We start from the raw sequence: 22,809 nt of genomic DNA, 5'->3' as shown, positions 1-22,809 counted from the left end.
ACGGGTTCGGGTGGTTGGGGCTTAATTTTTTATAATTTTAGAAGGGGTCGGGGCGGGCTCGGGCTTGTGCAGTAAATGAGTCATGTGATGCATTTCGATTGCCTCAAAAAAGTAATCCAATAGTTTGTTACAACACTAAAATTCATCAGAAGTAAAATAAGAACACATTTTGACTGCGGTCAGGCCAGCCACCAGTTCAAAAAGAACGTTCATTCTAGCCACTAAGGTATTTATGCGGTCGCTCTGTATATTACGGTAGAGTGCTAAACAGCAATGTACAGCATGTACAGCAAGCTGACAGGGAAGATGAAGAGGTCACTCGCTACATTGAAACCGCTGTCATGGAAAATGAAATAGTTTTTCTTGGCTGGTGGAATACGAACAAACAATCCTACCTAAAACTTGCATAATTATCTAGATCAGTACTATGCATCCCGGCCAGCAGCAGCAGTGAAAGAGTGTTCAATGAGTACAGTGTTGCAGTAAAGCCATCTACAGTGGATTCAATAATGTTCCTCCACAAAAACGCGTAGCCTAGTCTTGGTGTGTAAAGGATTTTCTATTAATAACTAAATATTAAATAAACCATAAATGCATAAAGTAGACAGAGTATATAGGCTAATGTTGGCATTATTCTTTTATTGTTTCGCCTTACCATCGTCTTAAGGCCAGATTGTGAAGAGAAGTGCCGAAACAAACCCCGCAGAGTCTTTTTTTTAATTTCGTTACTGAATTTATTTTAATTTAATTTGTTAGGAAAGACTTATTTTTATTGGTGTATTGGCCAATTTATGGCTCGATTACAGCTCTACAAGGAGGTACTTTTTTTTGCAGTTTTTTGTTTTCACAAATCCACCAGAGGCTGCTGTGTACCCCTTTACAGATCTCAAATTTCTTTCACGAGTGCCATTTGCACCTGCTCTTCTCCCGTAAATCCACCAGATGCCGCTGTCTGACTGACTGACCGATAACCCCACCCACTCCTAAACCCAACCGACAGTGTTTTCAAAAGCACAGATTGATCCGCTCACCGCCCTTTCCTAAACCTAACCGAAAGTGTTTTCAAAAGCAATCCAGAAAAAGAAAAGCCCTCGCCCCTGCGTGATTTTTACTACTGATTAAGTGGATTTTCTGATGGATGTCCAAGATGGAGTAACACATATCCTATGTCTTTCTGTCTTTTATTAATAACGTTGAATGTTTAAGAGCCTAGATTACATGATGACCTTAGGCTACGTTCACACTGCAAGGCTTAGTGGTTAAATCAGATTTTTTTTCTCAGATCTGATTTTTTTGCATTGCTGTTCACACTGTTGTTATAAATGTGGACAGAACCAGATTACCAGTGTGAACAGACAGCACAAAATGTCTAATTATGCACAGAATGTGTATACTGTATGAAGTTAGCAAGCACATTGTCAGGTTTAATATGATTATTGCCTCTTTCACAGACAACAGTGAACAGTAAAGGGTCGTTCTGCTACTACTAATGTGTGTTTTGGCATTTGAGACCTAAAAAAAAGTGCCTTGTGATTTAAAAACACTGCTCATTTGTATTTATGACAAGCACAGTGCATGGTTTTCGATAAGGGTTAATGAGCAGCCACAGACAGAACTGAGAAGGCAAAGTTAGCTCATTTTAATATTTATATCATAGTCTTTCATACTGGGTTCTGTTAATGCGTTAATTATTTAAGTGAAATGCAGCCATTTTGTGTAGCTATATTTTATATTCATTCAATATATTCATTTTATTATAATAATAATATTTTATTTATAATCAGGTTAAAACAGCTATATGTAGGGCGCAATTAATGACATTATGTAAAAGTATAATAGTTGATGCTTTAAGATTGTAAGCACAGCAGCCTACAAACTTGGTTGTGAGTGTTAAAGCTGGCATAAACTTTCTTTTAAATTGACAGACTGGTCATTTTTGGGTTCAAACTGTAAAATATCTTTACATCACGTTTTCAGATCTTACTATGTTCTCACCCTGTTATTTACTTGTTTAATGAATTGTTTTGCCTTTTGTTGTAGTTTTACCTGCTTTCTGGAACGTTCTTCGCCAGACTTGATTCCCATTGTCGCGGTCAACTCCTCTCTGCTTCTTAAGTCCGCCAACATACATGGTGAGCCACAAGGACAATCTGGTAACAGCGGAAAAGCCATCCACATGGAGGTAAGTGGTCACCTGGTGCAGAAAAAAGAAGCAGAAGCTATCACTGGTGTTATACTACACCATAGCGTTCATTTAAAAAAAAAAAGAAATGCAGCCAAATGTACCTCTGGCTACATAATTTGCCCTCTCCAGAAATGTTTACAGGGGTACATTTTTACAATGGACCGGTGTTAAAAAAAAAGAAAAGAAAATCAGATTACATCTAAATACTCACATTTCGCTTAAGCACTGTTTAAAGTGGTCCTGTCATTTTTATAACATGTAAAATAAGTCTTAGATGTACACAGAATGTCTTTGTGTAGATTCAGCTCAAAATACCCCATTGATCATTTATTATGCCTTGCTGTTAACTCCCCCTTATGTTGTTTTTACTCGTTTTGGAAACAGGCTCATTTTACAATTTACCTAGAGTGAAGCCGTTGAGTTGTAACATTTTTGAATCCATTTAGCCAGTCTCCAGCTCTGGCGGGAACACTTTTAACTTTCCCTATAGCATAGATCATAGAACCAGATTAGACAATTGGCATCTTGCTCAAAAATGACCAATGAGTTTTGATTAATTTCCTTTTTAAAGCTTGACTCTTAATTACATAGTGATACGACTGATGGAAAAGTTGCTTTTTTCTAGGCCAGTATGGCTACGAACTGTATTCTCATCCTGGCTTAATAATTAGGGAACCTTTGCTGCTCAACTCAGATGTTTAACTCTAGTACAGTTGAAAAATGAAACTATTTCTTTTAACAAAGATGAGTGTTCCTTTATATACATTTAGTTGCTGCTCAACAATAAAAAATGCATTTGCATGTGTTTTAAGGTCTTTGCCAAAACACTGGAATGAGCTGTTTTCAACCACCTTTCCTTAACAGGCTGGATGTCCACTAGGCCATCAAGGCACAACTAAAAACTGATCTCTTCCTAACTACATCCTGCTGATCTTAACCGCTTCTGAACCAATCTTAACAGTATTTGCATAAAAATGAATGAAATCCTGTTCATGTCCAACAGCATGAGGTTACATTAGAAGGGAATAAAAATAATCAAATCCAATTAATCTGTTGAAATGTGAGAATGAGAATGTACGTTACTAAATGCTGGTTTAATAAAATGTGCGTGTGTATTTACTCTTTTATACATATCAAACACACATATTTATATACAGAAATAAAATGGTGTTAATATGAAACAACATAGGACATTACAATAGAGGCAGAGAAGATAATTTAGTTGCTCAATTAACTTTTTATTATTCAAGAAAATATGCCTCAAGATGCTGCTCAAGTATGTGTGTGTATTTATTCATTCATTCATTCATGCATACATTCATCCATACATACATACATACATACACACATACACATATATGCATATGCATACATGCATACATACATACATACATAAATCAAGCCACTTCGAATAAAAGTGTCTGCTTAATAAATATGCTTATACTTTTTTGGAGTGCACAGACAAACTGCATTCACAAAAAGCTGATGAAATAAAATTGTGTTAAATCATCTTTCACATCAACTGTCAGATGCACACCTTGTGTTAAAAGCACACAAAAGACACAAGTTTAACATGATGTTTTTAAGGCTATGAGTGTAAACAACCTAGGAGAAAATGTCATGTGTATCAGTATATCAGCCAAACACATTATTTTGGAATGAATACAGCACACTACTAACATAATTCAACCAGGTTTCGCCCACTTGAGCATGCCTTGGGCAGAAATTATTTAAATTTGGAGTATTGTGACATGAACATTTCTGAAAGAAAAATCAGTGCCAACTAATGCAGATAACTCCCGTTAGAGTGGACTGTGCTTTGTAGGATTTTTCAAGCTCAAACAGAAATATGTCATTTGAAAAATTGGTGTACAGCTATATTAGGAGACCTTTGATTTCAAGGGAAATATAAAGATTTGTTGTTTTTAGTCTGCTGCACCAAAAAAAATATCCAACCATAAATTTAAATTTGAGGGACATAATGAATCTTTGTTTGTGTACAGTCACACTACTTCTATGTAGTAATACTTCCCCCTTACTTTAAAAAACAGACCTTTTAGAAACAGGTGATTAATAATTATGAACCTAAACTTTTGGATCTCATACAGCTGCCCCCCCACCCCCCACTTATAAACTGTCCGCTACACCGCTGCTTTATGGTATAGTATAGTCTTTTTAGGTGAGTCATTAAACCATTTAGGCAAAAACATTAAACAATTTAAAAATAAATGACCCTGTTGCTCATTGCAGAGAGACAATAGTTTCCATCCAAAGATTCACATTAAATCTATGCACAAAATATTGCATAAAAAACGTGCGAATAAAGCACCATTTCCATCCAATGAGTCGAAGAGAACAAAATTGTCACTTCCTGATTAACTGGTACCAAATATCAAGTAAAAAATGCAATTTGCTGCGGTAGGAGAAGCTGTGTCAATCTTTTCTTTATTTAATAAATTACTTGTGCCTCAGAAGACAATGCCGACACACAATGAACACGTGGTGGCGTTTGAAGGCATGAGAAGTGGAGCACAGATGCTCTTGATAGTTCTGGTGGTTATTAATAATATAATAACACTAATACTGAAACGATTAAGGCATTTAAGAATGATCAAAACAACATTTCAGATGTTTTACAGTCTGCTCAGCCTGCTGTTTTATTCATTTACACACATTTTTAACATCACGTGATCTCTTGATTATGTGACATAACATAATCACATGACCTTTTTTGATGTGCATACTAGAATTTGCTCAGTAAAAGTGTTTCTATCGTAGTTTATGTGCATTTTTTCTTTTCGAATAAAAAGTTTATCTTACTCAGTTGTGTGCATATGGTTTTATGCGCATTTTCAATACTTATGCGGATCTTGATGTTTCAATCAACTGTTTTTTTTAATGTGCATATCCAAAATGCATATAAAAATAGGTGGATGGAAAGAGCAAATGACTGAGTCTGCCTTGACTTTGTTTAGAACGATTTCATTGGGAGTGAAAAACAGACTAAGCAGCTATCAAAACTGTGTCCAAAATGTAACTGCAATCAGGCTTAATTAGCGTGCATGGTTATGTCATTACAACAACATGGCAATGCATGTTCACTTTCAGGCATCATCATATCTGAACGGCTGCATCGAGATAAAATGAAGGCTTGAAATGACATACCCTATGAGCTAATGACATTTATTTAATGACTGACTGCAGAAAGACTGCAGGGAACATGAGTTTGTAGTCATGGTGATAGTCAGCCACTGAAATGTCTTTTCTCCCTTCTCCGTCTTTTCTTCACTCACAAGTGAAGTGCACCTTTCTCCATTCTCTACCTCCTTCTACTTGCATCAATCTTCTGTAATTAAGTCAAAAGAGACTAATTGTTCGTTAGAGATGGCAGGGTTATCATTGGAAAGCTTCCATGCACACACTTGCAGTGGTGCTAATTGCAGCTGTCACAGAATGTTATGGCGTTTATGTACAACAGCATGGGGTTACATTAGAAGGGAACGAAGATAATTCAGTGGTACAATTAATGTGTTCAGAAATGCTTCAATGAACTGCTGTGTGTATTTAGTCATTCACATGTATCACGAGTATTATACTCCCAGCACTGTTAACATATAGTAGATAATCAAATCTATATGATTGTGATTAACTGTATACATTATCGGTTTTATAAACAGGTCTAGACAGGCTGTGAATGCCCTGGAGAGATCATACAAAGGAGCAGAGATACCACAATCACTTCATCTGTCACAGACAACTCCCACCGCTCATACATACATACACAAACATACAAACAGTCATGCTTAGCATCACAATTTGGGTTTACAATGGGCACGAATAAAGGAAAAACGGTGGCTGGGTTCTGTTGAGTCTGTGTGTGTGTGTGTGTGTGTGTGTGTGTGTGTGTGTGTGTGTGTGTGTGTGTGTGTGTTTCTAATCAAATTTCACTGCTGGACCGGGTTAATGGGCATTCCTTTAATTAGCCTCATGCACTGCCACAGAATAAGCACCCTGCCCCTTTAAGAGCACAATAGAAGCGCATTTGTATTCACACAGAGTACAACGCGATGTTCTTTGGGTGACCCCCACCATTAGCGGGTAGAAACCTGGGCACAGAACAATTTGCCTAACAAGAAAAAATCTCTGTGTTATAAGGGAGAAAGAGCAAAGCTTGACCTTAGCCAAAAATGTCAAACATCCACTAGTCTTCAATATGACTTAGAGTAGTTTGTCATCAGATTTAATCAGAACATATAGTGCTGGATTTCTTGCCCTTTGAGGCTCATGAGAGGTTATTGGCTTTGAGATTTGAATATTAAATGCTGAGGAGATACTGTTTAAAACAGGGTCGCTACAGTTGTATTTGAAATGTCATTGTTGTATATGCACAATATATATTGTTTCAGCATTGATATCACAATGTGATCATTCGCAACATGCACATCGCAGGATGTACAATGTTGGGTTTGTTGTATAATTTATCATTTGCATGTGTTTTTGTTGCCTGTGATTGTTAATGATTTAAAAAAAGAGGTATAGGAAATTGTACCATTTATGACTTTAACAACAATTCATTTTATTGAATTATTTAAATTTTTATTATTCAGTATTACTGAACTTGAATACTGTTAGACTCGGGAAGTGATAAAACACTTTATAGCAAATGTATCTTTTTCTTGACTGTATTTATAGATTGTTAAGCATTAAAATACTCACAAATAAAGAAATGCACTGCAAATTGCACAGACCACAATTAAAATGTGTCAGGGAACACCAAAGTGTTATAGATTGTTTATGAGATTTTATGGAGATGCACTCCCACTGCAGAATCATGATGAAATTGTATTCATTTCGCAATATATATATGTATATATATATATATATATATATATATATATATATATATATATATATATATATATATATATATATATATATATATATATAAATAAATATATATATATATATATATATATATATATATATATATATATATATATATATATATATATATATATATATATGTATATATATATGTATATATATATATATATAAAATAATAAAATATCGCAATGTTACATTTTTCCAATATCGTGCAGCTCTAGTTGCATATAATATAATATAATATAATATAATATAATATAATATAATATAATATAATATAATATAATATAATATAATATAATATAATATAATATAATATAATAAACCAATACTTAAAAAGAAAACCTAAACATAAGTGCAAGTGTTTATTCTAAAAGTTTCACCTTTCATGCTTATGTGAGAATGTGAATTCTGTCATAAGAATAGAACACTGTATATAACAGATTTTTATAGCAACATATACATACTGTATGTGCACATTGCAATTCATGCACAATTCATTTCCTATTCATCTCGGCATTTGAAGTGCCAATTCACAAAAACTGCTTAATCAAAACAGGCAGATTCAGTGGTTTGAAAAGCAAAAAGGTTTGAAACTAAGCTCATTTGTACAAATCATGGTGCACAGAAAATTCCCCATGTAGGCCAGAATAGGTGGATAAATTATAGTTTGAAAGGTTGTGCTATTGACTGTGGATCTTGCATTGACGAACAACATATAGCGCCCTGTCATACACCCGGTGCAATAAGGCGCAAGACATGTTTGGCGTGATATGGTACTATTTTCATACCAAAGCAACCCTGATTTTCTTGCTTTGCTCCACGTTGTTCAAATAGTAAATCCATTTGAGCCACTTTGTGGACCTAAAATAGAGGTGTGTTAAGGTACATTGTTGGCGTGCTGCTATTTTAAAGAACTGCGCTATTGACCAACTAAAAGCAGGTCTAAAGTTCAGCATAGAGCGCATTAGTTATGCGCCTATGCAGGTTCAAACGCTTACACATTGCTTCATACACACAGGATGTGAGGTAATACACAAATATCTTCACATATTAAAAAAACTAAAGGATTAAAATTGACAAAAATCTTTATTTTCTACATAAATACAAAAATCACTTCCTCCATGCGTCATCTTGGGTGTAGGGTTTCAGTGTATTCATGACAATTTGCATTTGCATGATGTTACTATTATTAACAGTATTTATTATTATATGCATATTTATATTTGTTTTAATAAAAACAGGTTTAGATTTGTCCACCTGTTGAGTTTTGGAGACATATACATTACTATATGTGGTATAAGAACAGGACGTGTGTTTGGATACAAGTCAGTTTTGTTACCACACTTGATTATTATTGTTCGTTTATTAGTTTGCTGAAAATTAGAACGGAATTTAGTAATAATTTTGAAACAAATCTTAGCGCTTAACAAACAAAATTAAAGATGTAGGCTAATGGATGTCTTTAGTGGAGTGCAAACAACCACTTTACTTTCAAAGGAAAGTAAAGGTGTAAAGTAAAGAGTAAAAGTAAAGTAAAGAGAAAGTAAAGAGGCCAAATAAAGGATGCTTATTCGTTATCCCGGCACTGCAGATGGTTTTTTTAACTGTTTTCTTGCTTATGAAGCATTATGCTGTGTTCACACCAGACGTGGAACGCGCAGATAAATCGCGCTATTTGCGCGTAAATAGCCACATGAACATTTGAGGTTACTCGCTTGATTCGCGCGTCAAACCCCGCTTTATTCACGCGTCAAATCCGCTTCATTCGTGTGTCAAATTCACTTCAGAACAGACGCGGATTCGCGTGATGGGCAGGGCTTCTGTCTGCCCCGTGACTCTAGCTTCATATCTAAAGGGCTAACATGGATTTTATGAAGAAAATAACAGTGTTTATGTGCTTTATGAAGGTTGATAAACAGCATTGATACATTTAGGGCCGTGTCTGAGTCCACTACATCCTTTCAGAGGTGCATCCAGCTCTTTAAGCTCATAAACTCCTCCAGAAACTGAACCTGGCTGACGGAGGCTTCTGAGTGAGCCCAGCCCAGTTTGATGAACTTCTTGTCTGCTGGAGGATTTACCCTGGGACACCGACAACAGGCAATACGTCACAACCACGCCCCCACATGAGCAAGCTCCTGATTGGTTAACACGGCGTGAATGTCCGCTGAAGGTCAGATTTTCAAACGAGCAATTTGTCAAACGCACAAAACGCTCAATTTGCGTCGCGCCATTCTTGCATATCACGCCATTCGCATCATTTGCGCCACACCATTCACGCGTATCGCGCCGCAGGATGTCTATTCGCGTGTTTGCATTGACTTAACATGTAAATCACTTGCGCTTGATGTGCGTTCCGCGTCTGGTGTGAACGCAGCATTAAGTTTTTTCCCTTATAAAGTCGACGCAACTGACTCTTAAAGGCAATGCGAGATGAGGGTCTGAATGGTTTAATGCATGTTATGCTCAAAACACACCTATAACTCATTAGAAGAATAAGCATAACCCTGTTAGACCATGCGCCGGGGCGCAGAGCGTATTTTTCTGTCCTTAAAATAGCAAAAGTGGATTTGGACATGCCCTAAATGCCATGTGCTTTAGACTTTGCGCCTAGATTGTTAAGTAGAGCCCATAATTTACACACTGCAATTATGCAGACTGTCGCTTCAATTCAAGCAAGTTAAAGTGTGGCATATCTGATCTTTGACTGCACCCACTACCAAGCACAGACAATCCATGCTATCAAATTACTTGGAGAAAAGAAATTGACTTATTTTTGGATGGTTGTTTTAGTTCTTGAATTATAGCAAAAAGTTGTTTTATTTTTGTTTTGTGTTTTTTTAATACCATTGGGAAACTATTACTGCTGTATACAGGGAGGTTACTAATGCACCCTGTTGTTTCTCCATGCTGTTGAAGTTGTAGAGCAAACCATTTACATTCATATCAATTTCTGGAACTTTATATTTATGGTCATGCTTATCATACTTTGTGTGTCAATTGGCCTATATAGACAGTTGGTCCATTTAGATATTAATATATCTATTATTTCATCCATTCCAACATATCTCTTTAATGACATCTTTTCTGGTTAGTAAAGATGGTGTTTTGCATTTTCAGGACTTGCATGACAGTTTTATGCATTATGGATCACACAGCTGAACGATTGGCGTAGCCCTTTCACCTCATGTCATAGATCACCATTCTATGCTTGACATTGATGATGCATATCCAAAAGGTTGCGGAGGAGATTATCAATAGTTGACCTTCAGATTGGTGGCAGTAGTGGATTGAGCCGTTTGATAATCATGTTCAGTCTCATCAGTTTCCTGGTCCAGGGAACATATAGGTTTATACAAATATTGTGCCAGTCATCGTCCAATGTTGTGACAGTATCAGCCATGTGATCAGTGTATCAGCATATGGCTCTGCTCTCTATCTGGAATAAACTTCTAAAAATCCCAGCAGCCAAACAGGAAACAGAGTTCAGTGTAACTCCAACAAGAGCAAGTTAAGCTGTTGATCTATTGACTTCCCCTCCCTACTGTAGCAACCCCAGAGCCTGGCTTTGATAAGGCTGCCAGCTCAGCTTAAAAATGCTGTGAGATGAGGTTTGGAAGCAAACCGATGAAGAACGATGTATTGACAAGATCTTGTAGTTCAGCTACAACACAAACCCTGTAACATCTCTAATTCTGTTTGTAAAATGCTTTAATAAGCTATGTGAGCCTTAAACAAATGCAACCAAGTTCAGCTGTAGATCAAACAAAAGACTGGGAGAACATTTGCAGGGTTTGATGCTGCAGGCTAAATTTGGAGTGATTTTTAAATTGATCAATTGAGACAGGTACCCAATTCATGCAATACGGTCTAAATTGAAGATCTAGTTATAATGGAAGCCAGAAGTCATCATTGTTGGGTAAACTTAGAGAGCAGTTAATGGTAGAGTACAGTGGTCCCTCGTTATTTGCGCGAGTTGCGTTCTAAAATGTCCAGCGAAATGCGTAAAGTCAGTGTTGTTTTTAAAAATGATTATAGATGTTTAAAGGCTGTAAAACCCCTCACTACACATTTTATACACAGGCAGGCTTAACATTTCCACTGTTTTCTCTCGTTTAAACCCTTTCAAAGTTCAAACCTTCCTAGAAAAATAAGTATTGTAAGAATGAAACCAAACACCAAAACCATTTGATCTTCATTTATTCTGTAATGGCATCCTACAGCCGTGTAACTTCTACCTTCACTTAACATGTCCAAAAGTGCAACTTTTTGTTAGCATCTTAGCATCTTCCTCTGCCTTTTGGGCGCAACAGCATGTGCCTTTGACGGTGCAGAACGTTCGTCGACATTGTGGGGAGAAAACTTGCAAACACAGTATAGCACTTCAGAATCACACTGCTCGCGATCGAAGATTTTTTTGGCAAGCTGAATGTATTTTGTACTGTACAGGAGACACGGCACGGAGGAGATTGATTGACAATGGTCTAGAGTCAGTCAGGACGCAGAACACAATGAGCTAATCAGGATGCAGAACACAATACGCTGTGGAAAGTAAGCATATCAAATTACATGAAAAAAAAATCAACGAAACGAAAAAGTGAGCCGCGTTATAGCGAGAGACCACTTTATTTTAAAAAAGAAAATATTTGTATTTCTATTTGTTAAAATTCTGAAATAAAAGTCCATAATAGTGTTTTCACTACTTTCGAAAAAAGAAAAAAAAATGTGTGAGACTGATATAGCCAGAAGAAAGAACAGCATCAAATTTACTGTCCCTTCTTAAAAATAAAACTAATGTTAACAAGCATGGATTTAAACATTTATAATGCATTATTAAATGCTGAACTATGATTAATAAATGCTGTACAAGTATTGTTCGATATCAGTTCATGTTAGTAAAAACATTTTTAACTCTTGCTGTCTAAATAGGAGCTCAGCTGAATATATAGCAGGAACATTTAAACCAAAGCCAGCCAGTGATAAGTATAGAATGTAGGAGAGTTTTGAAGGGAGGAATTTATAGGCTCTTATGATACATTGTGTTCATATAATCAATTGTGCGAGAGAAATATTGCTTTCTGTGCTTCGAGTAAAGAGTTCTCTGTGCCCATTTTATTACACATTCCTCCCTCTTTCATGCAGTAGACACAGCTCTCCATCTCAATTGGGAACAGGAGCTCTTACATTTAAAGTATTTTTCACAATTGTGCATGTGGATCATGCGTTTTTAAATCTCATAGCACACACAGCCTCTACACTGCTGCAGAGAGAGAGAGAGAGAGAGAGAGAGAAAGCAAAAGTGATATATATATATTAGGGGTGTCACGATTTCGATTTTTAATCGAAATCGATCGAAATTTATGGTCAATTTCGATTATCGAATCAAAAAATAGAATCGTCGATGCTGCCACGCCCCCATGTCACGTCAGCTTGAATAAACTGGAAAAAAAAGGCTTGTTGAAGTGCTTGTTAAACTGCAGAAACAGGAGACCCGTCGACAGAACTTAAACCCTCTCCTCTTTCAATGAAGTCGCTGGTGTGTAAGCATTTTGGATTTCCAGTGAGTTATGTTGACAACGTTCGTGTTGTCGACAAAAAACACAGTTTTGCAAGTTCTGCTATGTACGTATTACGTATGGTTCGTCCGATAGACAACACCGGCATCGCGATCCTCCGCCACCCCCGTTGCAAATCCGCTCGCGAAAAGTTCACACTCGAGCCCTGTTTACACTGTCTTTGTTTTTAAATGGCATTTTAGAACGACAACGATTTGACATCCACAGTGGCGTGTAGCATTTCTGAGCAGCCCTCCTTCCTCTCTACCTCTGAAACATCACGTGACCACACAGACACAGACGCACACACAGCCATATGAGCTTGAGACAGCAGGTCCAGGCAGTCAGAGGGCTGCTTCAATCTTTCACTCACTTGTACTTAGTCATTTTAGCGAACACCTCAGATACTGTAGGCTGGTTCCTGTTGGTTGTGCGTCTTTTTTACCGACGCCATTATAACGACACAGATCACTGCCTATTCACGAGTCCTGCAGAAAAAGTGATTGACAGGTGGTAATTATGTGTGTATCTTGCCTTTATTCATTTACTGTATGATTTGTTTATCGGTAAAACAAAGACCATGCAGGTCTGGTAGTTTAAACGGTAGGCTACAAATAATTAATTGGTCATTAATTAATTAATTATTCATAATCGAAAATCTAATCGAATCGTGCCTTTAGAATCGAAAATTAATCGAATCAAGGATTTGGAGGATCGTGACACCCTTATATATATATATATATATATATATATATATATATATATATATATATATATATATATATATATATATATATATATATATATATATATATGAGAGCATGGCAAGAGCATGGCTTTGAGCAAGAATTTGTACCTGTCTTCATCTGTTTGCACACATAGTATGACAAATAATGAACTGCACTTAAAGCTTTAATAGAATTAACAGTGAACCCAATAACACTGTATACTGCAGCACAATGAAGCTGAAGCTGAAGTGTATGTTGTTGATTCATGAAATTCTAGAGGGAACATCAGATGGCGTTGCGTGGATAGTAATGGTGTGTGCCATTAATCAACATGAACATGTTAAACGGGAACATGAAAGGAATATTCTAAATTGTACTCACTTTAATCATAATATTGTTTTATTCAGTAGGATAAGCTTTGCAAAATGATATATATGACATGGACTAAATAAAAAAAAAAAGTGTTTTACCTAAAAATAGGGCTGGGCGATTTGGCAAAAAAAAAAAAAAAAAAATTCTAGGTTTTTTATAAAGTTTGACCAATTCACGATTTCGATTTTTTTTATATTGTGTTACTAGTCTTCTCAAAACATTACAACAACATGACTGAAGTAAGGAATCTGGTTAAGGAACATTGTATTTTTAATGGCCATGTCATACAAAAATTGGTCAAGGTGTAAATAAATGTAAAACAAATTCACGAGTTAAATATTGTTGCTGAAGATTTGAATAAGAAATATTTGTGTAAATATTGCAGTTGCAGGAATAGAGGTATTTTTTGCAAGTTTTGCTGAGCCTAGGAAAGATTGGCTGTCAGCTCGGCTTTGGCTTTGTCTTCTGATTAAATGACAGGTTTTAAAGCTTCTGCCTTTTTCTTAAAAAGATACAGTGGAAGAAAAGGACTGAACATGGAAACTGTAAAGCCTAATTTAACACAATGTGTGAAGTTGTGAACGTATAGCAGGAGCAAATACAAGCACCAGATGTGTGTCTAATATAAATTAATATATTTAATCTATTTTTCTTTTTTCCCCCTTTTAAATACCGATCATTTGATGCGCTTTGCGCCACTCTCTGTATGCTGCCTGATCTGTCTGGTTTTTTAACTAGGTCCGCTAAATGACATCATGGGGGCGGGTACTTTCATTTTCACTGCTACTGGCCCTCACCTCTGCTCGTGTTCAAAAGATCGGCACGGTTTTTCACATGGCAGGCTTTTACGTCCTTCATACATGTTGAGATCGAGTTTATCGACTTGATGAGGGAATGTCTTGACAATCCACACAGACGTGACTCAGACTAATGCAACAAATAAAATCCTACATGACTTCACGCTTTAACAGGCAGTCAAGCAGGTTGTACACCAGAAGCGCCGCGACACGGCAAGCACATGACTGTTTAAACTATCACACACTAAACGCGCACATTCGCATGATATTTAACATGAAACTAATCAGATGGCGCTCTGTGGCGGGGCTGAAATATGAACTGATTTGTGAATTGTGGCTGGGCGGCGCCGGTGTGTGTATAGAAACCTGTTTAAAATTCTTAAATCCATGGTGCTGCGTGGTGCTGCGCGCCGCGTTGCCGAGAGGCGCTTCTACTGTGCTTCCTGCTTCATAGAGTGGACCAAAGCACATTGGTGCCATTATAATGTATTAAATATATATTTTATTTAAAAACCGCGATTTCTCGTTTTGATTCAAAATTAAATCGTCTTAAACCGAAAATTCGAATTAATCAGAAAAATCGGAAAAATAACCCAACCCCTACCTAAAAACAACAATTTAATTGTTAGTGCATGTGTTTTTAACATATTTATTTTGTTAATGCTGAAAGGCTAAACTGTATTATTATTTTATATTATTATTATTATTATTATTATTATTCATACAGTCGTGTACTGCTGACCTTTTGGCCACGTCACTCTAGTAAATAAGATCTCAAGTTTTTTTTTTTACTTAGTTAAATAAAGAAACATGTTTTATTTGATGAATAAATATTATTTTACATTTCTACAATCTTAAAGGTGCAGTATGTAAGTTTGACACCCTGTGGTTGAACTAAGTATTGCAATCCTTGATCAAAATGCATGCTTGAGGACCAACAGGAATGTGCCTGAATATTGAGCCTATAAAAGCTGATTTAAATCGTGTTCTAAATAAAAGCAACGGTACCAGATACAGAATACTTTCATATTTAAACAAGTTTTTGTCCTAATACCTGAAATTTATATGTTAAATATAAATCATAATCATAAGCATAAATCATGCATTTAGAGCCTTTCTCACTGAATGAATGAAACATGTGGCAAGGCAAGCTGGGGTGCTATAATATCATTGGCTGAAGTGACATTGGGCGGGTTAAATCAAAACCAAAACAAAGACAGATGTTCCAGCACGTAAATGCACATTTTCAAAGCAGAATATCTGACTTTAGCATTATTTTTCAGATGAACAAGAATGTTCACTTGATATGTTTCTTAAATATCTACAAACAAAATATGGTATTTTTATGCTTTAGAAGAGTAAAAAACTTACACACAGCACCTTTAACAAAGTGAGAAAAATAATCACACATGAATGAGTACTTAATTGAGTTCAGTATATACTTGTACATTTAAGTGTTTTCCATGTGTTCAATATATTTATATACTATTGATTAATTGAATTTACAGAAAAAGCAACACAGGCACATTCTGAAAATGTACCCCATATACATTTCTGGAGAATGCAAATTATATTTGTCCAATAGCTCACCGTGTACGTCACGACGACAGGGTTCGAGTCCAGTGTAACACGGTTCCAGAAAGCGAGTAAGGCAAAAATAGCCTACAAAAAAATAATCTCAAGTAAAAATAAAATCAAGTAAATAACACGATCAAAATGTTGTAAAATCTGAAAACGTGGCAAAAGTCAGGCGAGGGCTTTTTCTGGATTGTCTTTTAAAACTGTTGTTTGGGTTAAGGGAAGCAGATGGGCGGGTCAATCTGTGCTTTTGAAAACACTATTGGTTGGGTTTAGGGAAGAAGAAGGGTGAGTCAGTGGATTAGTCAGTCAGTCAGCCATCAAGTCAGGGGCCTCTGGTGGATTTACGCGATAAGAGCAGGCACGAATGGCACTTTTGAGAGAAGTTTAAGATCTGAAAAAGTGTACACCGCAGCCTTTGGTGGCTTTGCAAAAGCATAAACTGCAAAAAAGTACCTCCTGGGACTTATTTTGTGCTCCCCAGAAATGTATATAGAGGTACGCTTTCAGAATGAGCCTGGGTTAGAAAAAAGGTACTATTATGACATATAGATGACTTATAACACGGCATGAGATTTTTGTCATATCTCTCAGCCTTAAAATAAGATAAATAATTAGATTACTGATGTCCATGGAAACGTAGCCATGCAGTCAGATTGACTAAAAGGCTGCGAGAATGAAGAGAAGGGCAGAGTTAAAAGAAAGACAATAAACAATTTGACATCTCTGCAGTGTGAGCAACAGCTCCTCGTGTTGTCTCAGGCTTCTATTGCTGCTTGTGTTATGAAGATCTGAGTGAAAGCCTTGCTCCTCAAAGCAGAAGGGAGGGCTAAGAGGGGGAACGGCGCTAGATCCTGGGGCTAGATGTTGATTTGAAGAGAGAAAAGAAAGAATAATAGTCTTTGATGTTTAGAAATAAAAGCTTCTGCCTCTCAGCTTTGAAGGCTGAATGTCAGGAAACCGCAGACTAATTGGTAGTGTTATCTCAGAGGATGGTGGGGCAGCGAGGAGACTGCTGCTTGCCCCCATTACATGAGAGCACCTCATCTAAACGAAATATAGGTGAACAGGACATACACTCGAGTACAGCATTAACTATATTTCTATCTCTCGTCTTTCTCTTAACTAAAATCTGTCACTAGAATTGGCCAGTTCTACGCCAATATACTATAACGCTGCACCATAAACCATTAATAAGTTTTAAGGTCGAAAAAAGTGAATGAGGGTTAAAATGTAAATTTAAACATGATCTGACAATGAAATAATCAAGTTTTCTATTGATGTAGCTGAGACACAACTGTATTGGAAAATCTGTAAGCTGAGGATCCAAACAAATAGAAATACTGCGATAATCACCTTTAAAGTATTACATGTTAAGTTTCAGCAGTGTTGGGCATGTTTCTTTAATAGAGTAACTAGTTACAGTTACTAGTTACTTCACACGAATAGTAACTGAATTACATAATTATAAAAGTAACTAATTACCAGAGAAAGTAACTATTGCATTACTTTAAAAATAAATCTATCAATCAATATTATTTTAAAGGGCCATGACACATAACCCCTCCCCACACCCTAACCCCTGCCACACTTCCATGACTAACTAATTTTGCCATCTGAATAAACAAATGAAGAATACTCATCACACCCCTACCAAATTCATAGAGGCAGGACAATCAACACAAACTGGACTTTAAAAGAAGACAAGTGGAAAATCCGTATTTCACCATTTCCAGATTTGAAAAGCTCTCGGGTAAAACAAGTTCCATACAAATAAATTTTTGCTGTGCTCTCATCGTGGGAAAATGGAAACAAAACCTTTGTTGTGGCACATTTATGAACGCAAAACTGATGACCCATGTCTCCAAACAATTATTCTACTACTTGTTTGAATTACGGTTGCTAACACAATGTTGTGTCTCTCTCTGAACACTGTAACAGGTAAAAGGAATCTTTGAAGCTATATCATCCATAGTAATTAAGTTGCATCTCATTCACAAAAGTGCACGCTGATTGGTTTGAACCAAGGCTTTCTCATAAATGAATGAACAGATGTTATGAAAACTCAATGACATCACTTTGTACCAGCCTGTACAGACAGCCAATCTCCACACTGGAATTTACACAAATCTCATCGTCGTGACGTAGCTTCAAAATTTCTTTTTAAACCAGAAGAAAGATTCAGGTCAATGTAAAACAAGTGCAAAAACTATACTATCGATACTCTCTTTGTAAATGAATTATGCAAATCACAAAACTGGTAGACATACTGTAGCCTACTAAACGTATTCTCTTGCTCACAAAAGTAAACAATTTAACAAGAGGTGCTCTCAATATAATACTGAACAATATGAATAACTAACATAACTAATGAATAACTGAACCAAAAATAACTATATTAATAATAATAATAATAATATTCATAAAAAATATACACTGTAGTGCAAAACATAAATATAGTAAAACGCCATGGCCATATCTGATCATTATATTTTCAGTTTGCAAAAGCTACGTTTGAACTTGTTGGATTTGCCACCATTCTGACTCCTGGTCATTGATGTGCCTCGGACTGTGCATTCCTTTCAACTTTTAACTATCCCTGTATAAATATTTAGTATTAAAAGAGAAACTTTATAAATTGAATAACAAGTACAGCTATTTACATCTGATAAATGATGCATCTCATTCTCTCAGAGTGCTCTTAGTGGCATGAATATAGTTGTACAAGATAATAGATTTCTCTTCAAGGTCCTAAACACAAGGGCAAATTTAACACCGAACAAAAGTAAACAGCTGCCTAGGGACCGGCGAAGACAATCAGGCCTGTACAAGCACCATAATAGAACTGTTCACCGTCTCAAACAAAATTAACAACAGAGAACAAGAACACCTCTGTGTGAGCTGTACAATGAAGAGAGAAAGCCAGGTAAATAAGTTGATTTGAGAGCCCTCTTTCCTGTCCATGCCTAGGGCCCATACAGTACATCACTAAATTGGCTCCTGTCTAAACACACTGTCATCGGTTGAGAAATGTGTTTTGTTGGATTTTTTCCTATTAGAGTTCTGCCGATGTGATGTTTAATGGTGTTTGTGAAATGTGGCTGGTCAGAGCAACAGAAAGGGACAAAAATGTTCATTGTTTCTCCCCTCTGATATGGATATTTAACCTCCACACTGGTGGGGATTTGTGGATCAGTGTTAAAGCTGTGAAGGTTTCACCCCTGCTGTTACAGACTCAGAAATACAGCAATGCTCCTACAAGAGAATTTTGACTTCTTCGATCACGCTAGTAGAGCAGAATCTCGTATTTACTTTAACAGATTGTAGCCTTCATGACTGTATGAATTATTAACAACACAGATCACATGCAAAATGCAACCCAGCAAATCTCTTTTACACAGCTAAATTATTGATTTGGTCTTTTAAAAACTTCAGTCTAAAACTTGCCCGAACACTAACTCCATCTCAATACTCGAAAAAGACTTGTGTGTTTAGATTGTGTACGGTTCTGCTTTCATCAAAGGTTTGGAATTTGTATGAGTAAAACCAGTTCAGAGCATTTTCAGACAGACTAAAAGAGACAATGGAAAAAAGAGAGAAAAGACAGTGTTTGGATATGCTGTTGTTCCAGACCTTATTAATAATTCATCGATCTGAGTATTTCTATGAATGGCATTATTCAAATTATGTTAAGTCACATCAGCCCACCTTCTCAGCTGTGAAGAGTTCTTAACGTGATGATGAAAGAGGTGTAATTTCCCCTGTGTCAGACACAATGTTTGAAAGACCCCTGTGATATGAATCACCTTCAGCAGTAGTTATGACAAATTTTCTCTGTTGCAGGCTTCGCAGACATAGTTATCATTACGAATGAAGAACTGTTTCAGCCTTTCAGAGAACATCACAGTTCAACTGCCAAGACATTAAAAGACAAAACACGACTGTGAATAATATTCTTAGAATGCTGGAGAAATGTAAAATGTATGCCACAAAATAAAACTACAAGAACATTTTGTTTCAACACCAACAAGAAATGGTTCATTCTCTGTTCACTAAATGATTGTGAGATTATATATTAATAGTTCGCTTCAATTTACTGTATGCACCAATATTTCTGCCCGATACTGAGAAGCTTATAATAAATGTTAACATTATGGCCAATAACAGATATATGCAAAGTATAAATACTAGTGATTTACTACACTCATTACTTCTGAATTTCAGCTTCAGAGGCTTCCATGGTCCTTGTGATTGTACACACTGTAAGACAGTAATGATGACATGAATGTATCTATATTACTTTGAGACTATTCCACTTATAAAACATTGGAAAAAGATGATGATTTTATAATTGTTTTTTGATTGTTATGTTTTTTGCAGGGAGATGTAATACTTTGTTAATTTCTGTAGAATCTCCAGTAACTAATTGGCAGTAGTTCACCAGTAACTTACTGTAAATCAACTACAGCAAAAATACTGTAGTTACATTTACAGCTCCATTTAGTATATGTATTTACAGTATTGTATATTTTTACTGTAAAATATTTTCACAATGCAACTTTAGCATGCAGTAACATACTGCATAACTGACCTACAGTTACATACTGTTCAAATTACAGTTAAATACTGTGTAATTCACAAAATTGCTAACAGTGTACAGTAGAGTTGGGTCGATAGATGATGCCATCGTCCATCGCCTCTTCGGTCTTTTGAATCTATCAGGTAATGTGTCACAGCGTCAGTACACTGCTTTATTATTTCGCTTTCATGCTTGTACTTAGTAATTTTAGCGAAAACCTCAGATACTGTTGGTTGGTCCCTTTTGGTTGTGCACCTTTTTTACCAACCAAGTATGTCGATGCCATTATGACAACACAGATCAGTCTGCCTATTCATGCCAGAGTTACATAGAAAAAAAGTGATTGACAGATGGTAATTTGTGTGTAACTTATCTTTATTTATTTATGACTTGGTTATGGGTAAAACAAGGACCATGCAGGTCAGGTAGTTGAAACAAAAAATTTATTTGTATGAATTAATTAATTATTAATAAATAACTCATTCACCGCCACCTACGACAACGATGCCATGGTCCATCGCAATGTTTCACATTAGACATTGTGTGAAGCCAAATTGTTCAGCATCACCCATCCCTTGTGTACACATCAGCATTATCAAGCGTAAGAACACCAGCATCAGGAAATAACAAGAGCTTATGTGAAAAGCTACAAAAAAAAAAAAACAATAAACCAAAAACCAAAAACACTTCAAATTGCAGTTACGAGTTGGAAAATACCATTGCACAATTCAAATGAAATTGTGCCATTAAATATAAATCTGCATGTAATTTGCATCAGATTTTACTTGTCTTATTTACTAGTTGCAGGGCTGAGAAAAAATAACCAATCAAATGGCTCATATTAAATATTATCTGTGCGAATATACAAATACTTTGGCACAAATATTGACCCTTAAAAATATTCCTGACAAGAATTGTGAAGCAGTGTGTAAAACGGGTACCAGCGACTATTCTGTTTGAGGAAGTTAAACCGTTTCCATATTGATAAACACATGATGATTTTATTTTACCACGCTTTTCTTGCATTGTTTTAATTTGGTGTCAAGATTTGGGAACCTTTCTGTCAAGAATAAAAACACACTAAATCAGATAGTTACAGTTGAATCCAGAATTATTAGCCCCCCTGTTTATTTTTTTCCCCAATTTCTATTTAAAGGAGAGAAGATTTCAGCACATTTCTAAACATAAGTTTTAATAAATCTAATAACTGATTTATTTTATCTTTGCCATAATGACAGTACATAATATTTTACTAGATATTTTTCAAGACACTATTATTTTTTATAATATATATTTTTAAGAGAGTGTTTTGTATGTCTGTGTTTTATGTCTTTATATCCATTGTTGTCACTGTGTGAGTTTTTTTGTGTGTCGCTGTTATGAAATGAAGACTTTTGACTGCAAATCTACCTTTTGGGTATACATAAAGTAACCTAACCTAATCTTCATAATTCTTTCTTTTTTTAGGAGACAATCACTTTATTTTTTGTCCACTGTAATCTTTAAAACTTTGCAGAGCTTTTACATTCACAAACAGCTATAATGAATATATATAATTATCATTTTTAAATATCCTGTAATAAAAGCCTTTTTACAAGACATATGCAGTTGAAGTCAGAACTGTTAGCGTCATTTGATTTTTATTTTAATTTTTTTATATATTTCCAAATGATGTCTAACAGAGCAAGGGAATTTTCACAGTAAGTCTGATTTTTTTTTTTCTTCTGGAGAAAGTCTTATTGGTTTAGTTTAGGCAAGAATAAAAGCAGTTTTTATTTTTAAAAACCATTATAAGGACAAAATTATTTGCCACTTTAAGCTATATTTTTCGATAGTCTACAGAACAAACCATCGTTATACAATAACTTGCCTAATTACCCTAACCTGCCTAGTTAGCCTAATTAACCTAGTTAAGCCTTTAAATGTCACTTTAAGCAGTACAAAAGTGTCTTAAAAATATCAAGTCAATTATTATTATTATTATTATTAATGTTATTATGTCATCACGGCAAAGATAAAATAAATCAGTGATTAGAAATGAGTTTTAAAAACAATTATGTTTAGAAATGTGTTGAAAAAAGTCTCTCTGTTAAACAGAAATTGGGGAACAAAATAAACAAGGGGGTC

At 35.7% G+C, this 22,809-nt stretch overlaps 2 protein-coding genes and 1 long non-coding RNA gene across 3 annotated transcripts in view; all 3 read right to left on the bottom strand.

Moving 5' to 3' along the window:
- Positions 1-22,809, bottom strand: part of LOC147836053 (uncharacterized) — a 191,178-nt gene that overhangs the window by 95,983 nt on the left and 72,386 nt on the right. The window contains exon 4 of the long non-coding RNA XR_015495965.1: positions 2,047-2,194. This is a non-coding gene — a long non-coding RNA (uncharacterized LOC147836053). The remainder of the gene's footprint in view (positions 1-2,046; positions 2,195-22,809) is intronic.
- Positions 1-22,809, bottom strand: part of tox3 (TOX high mobility group box family member 3) — a 263,708-nt gene that overhangs the window by 199,703 nt on the left and 41,196 nt on the right. The gene's annotated exons all lie outside the window — the stretch shown is intronic.
- LOC147843130 (uncharacterized) overlaps positions 1-22,809 on the bottom strand; it is a 553,038-nt gene that overhangs the window by 516,616 nt on the left and 13,613 nt on the right. The gene's annotated exons all lie outside the window — the stretch shown is intronic.

Source organism: Danio rerio, chromosome 7 (genome assembly GCF_052040795.2).
Source record: "Danio rerio strain M-AB ecotype USA chromosome 7, GRCz13ab, whole genome shotgun sequence".
NCBI classification, from domain to species: Eukaryota; Metazoa; Chordata; class Actinopteri; order Cypriniformes; family Danionidae; genus Danio; species Danio rerio.
The sequence above is the reverse complement of the archived record's forward strand: the minus strand, read 5'-3'. Positions and strand labels throughout refer to the sequence as shown.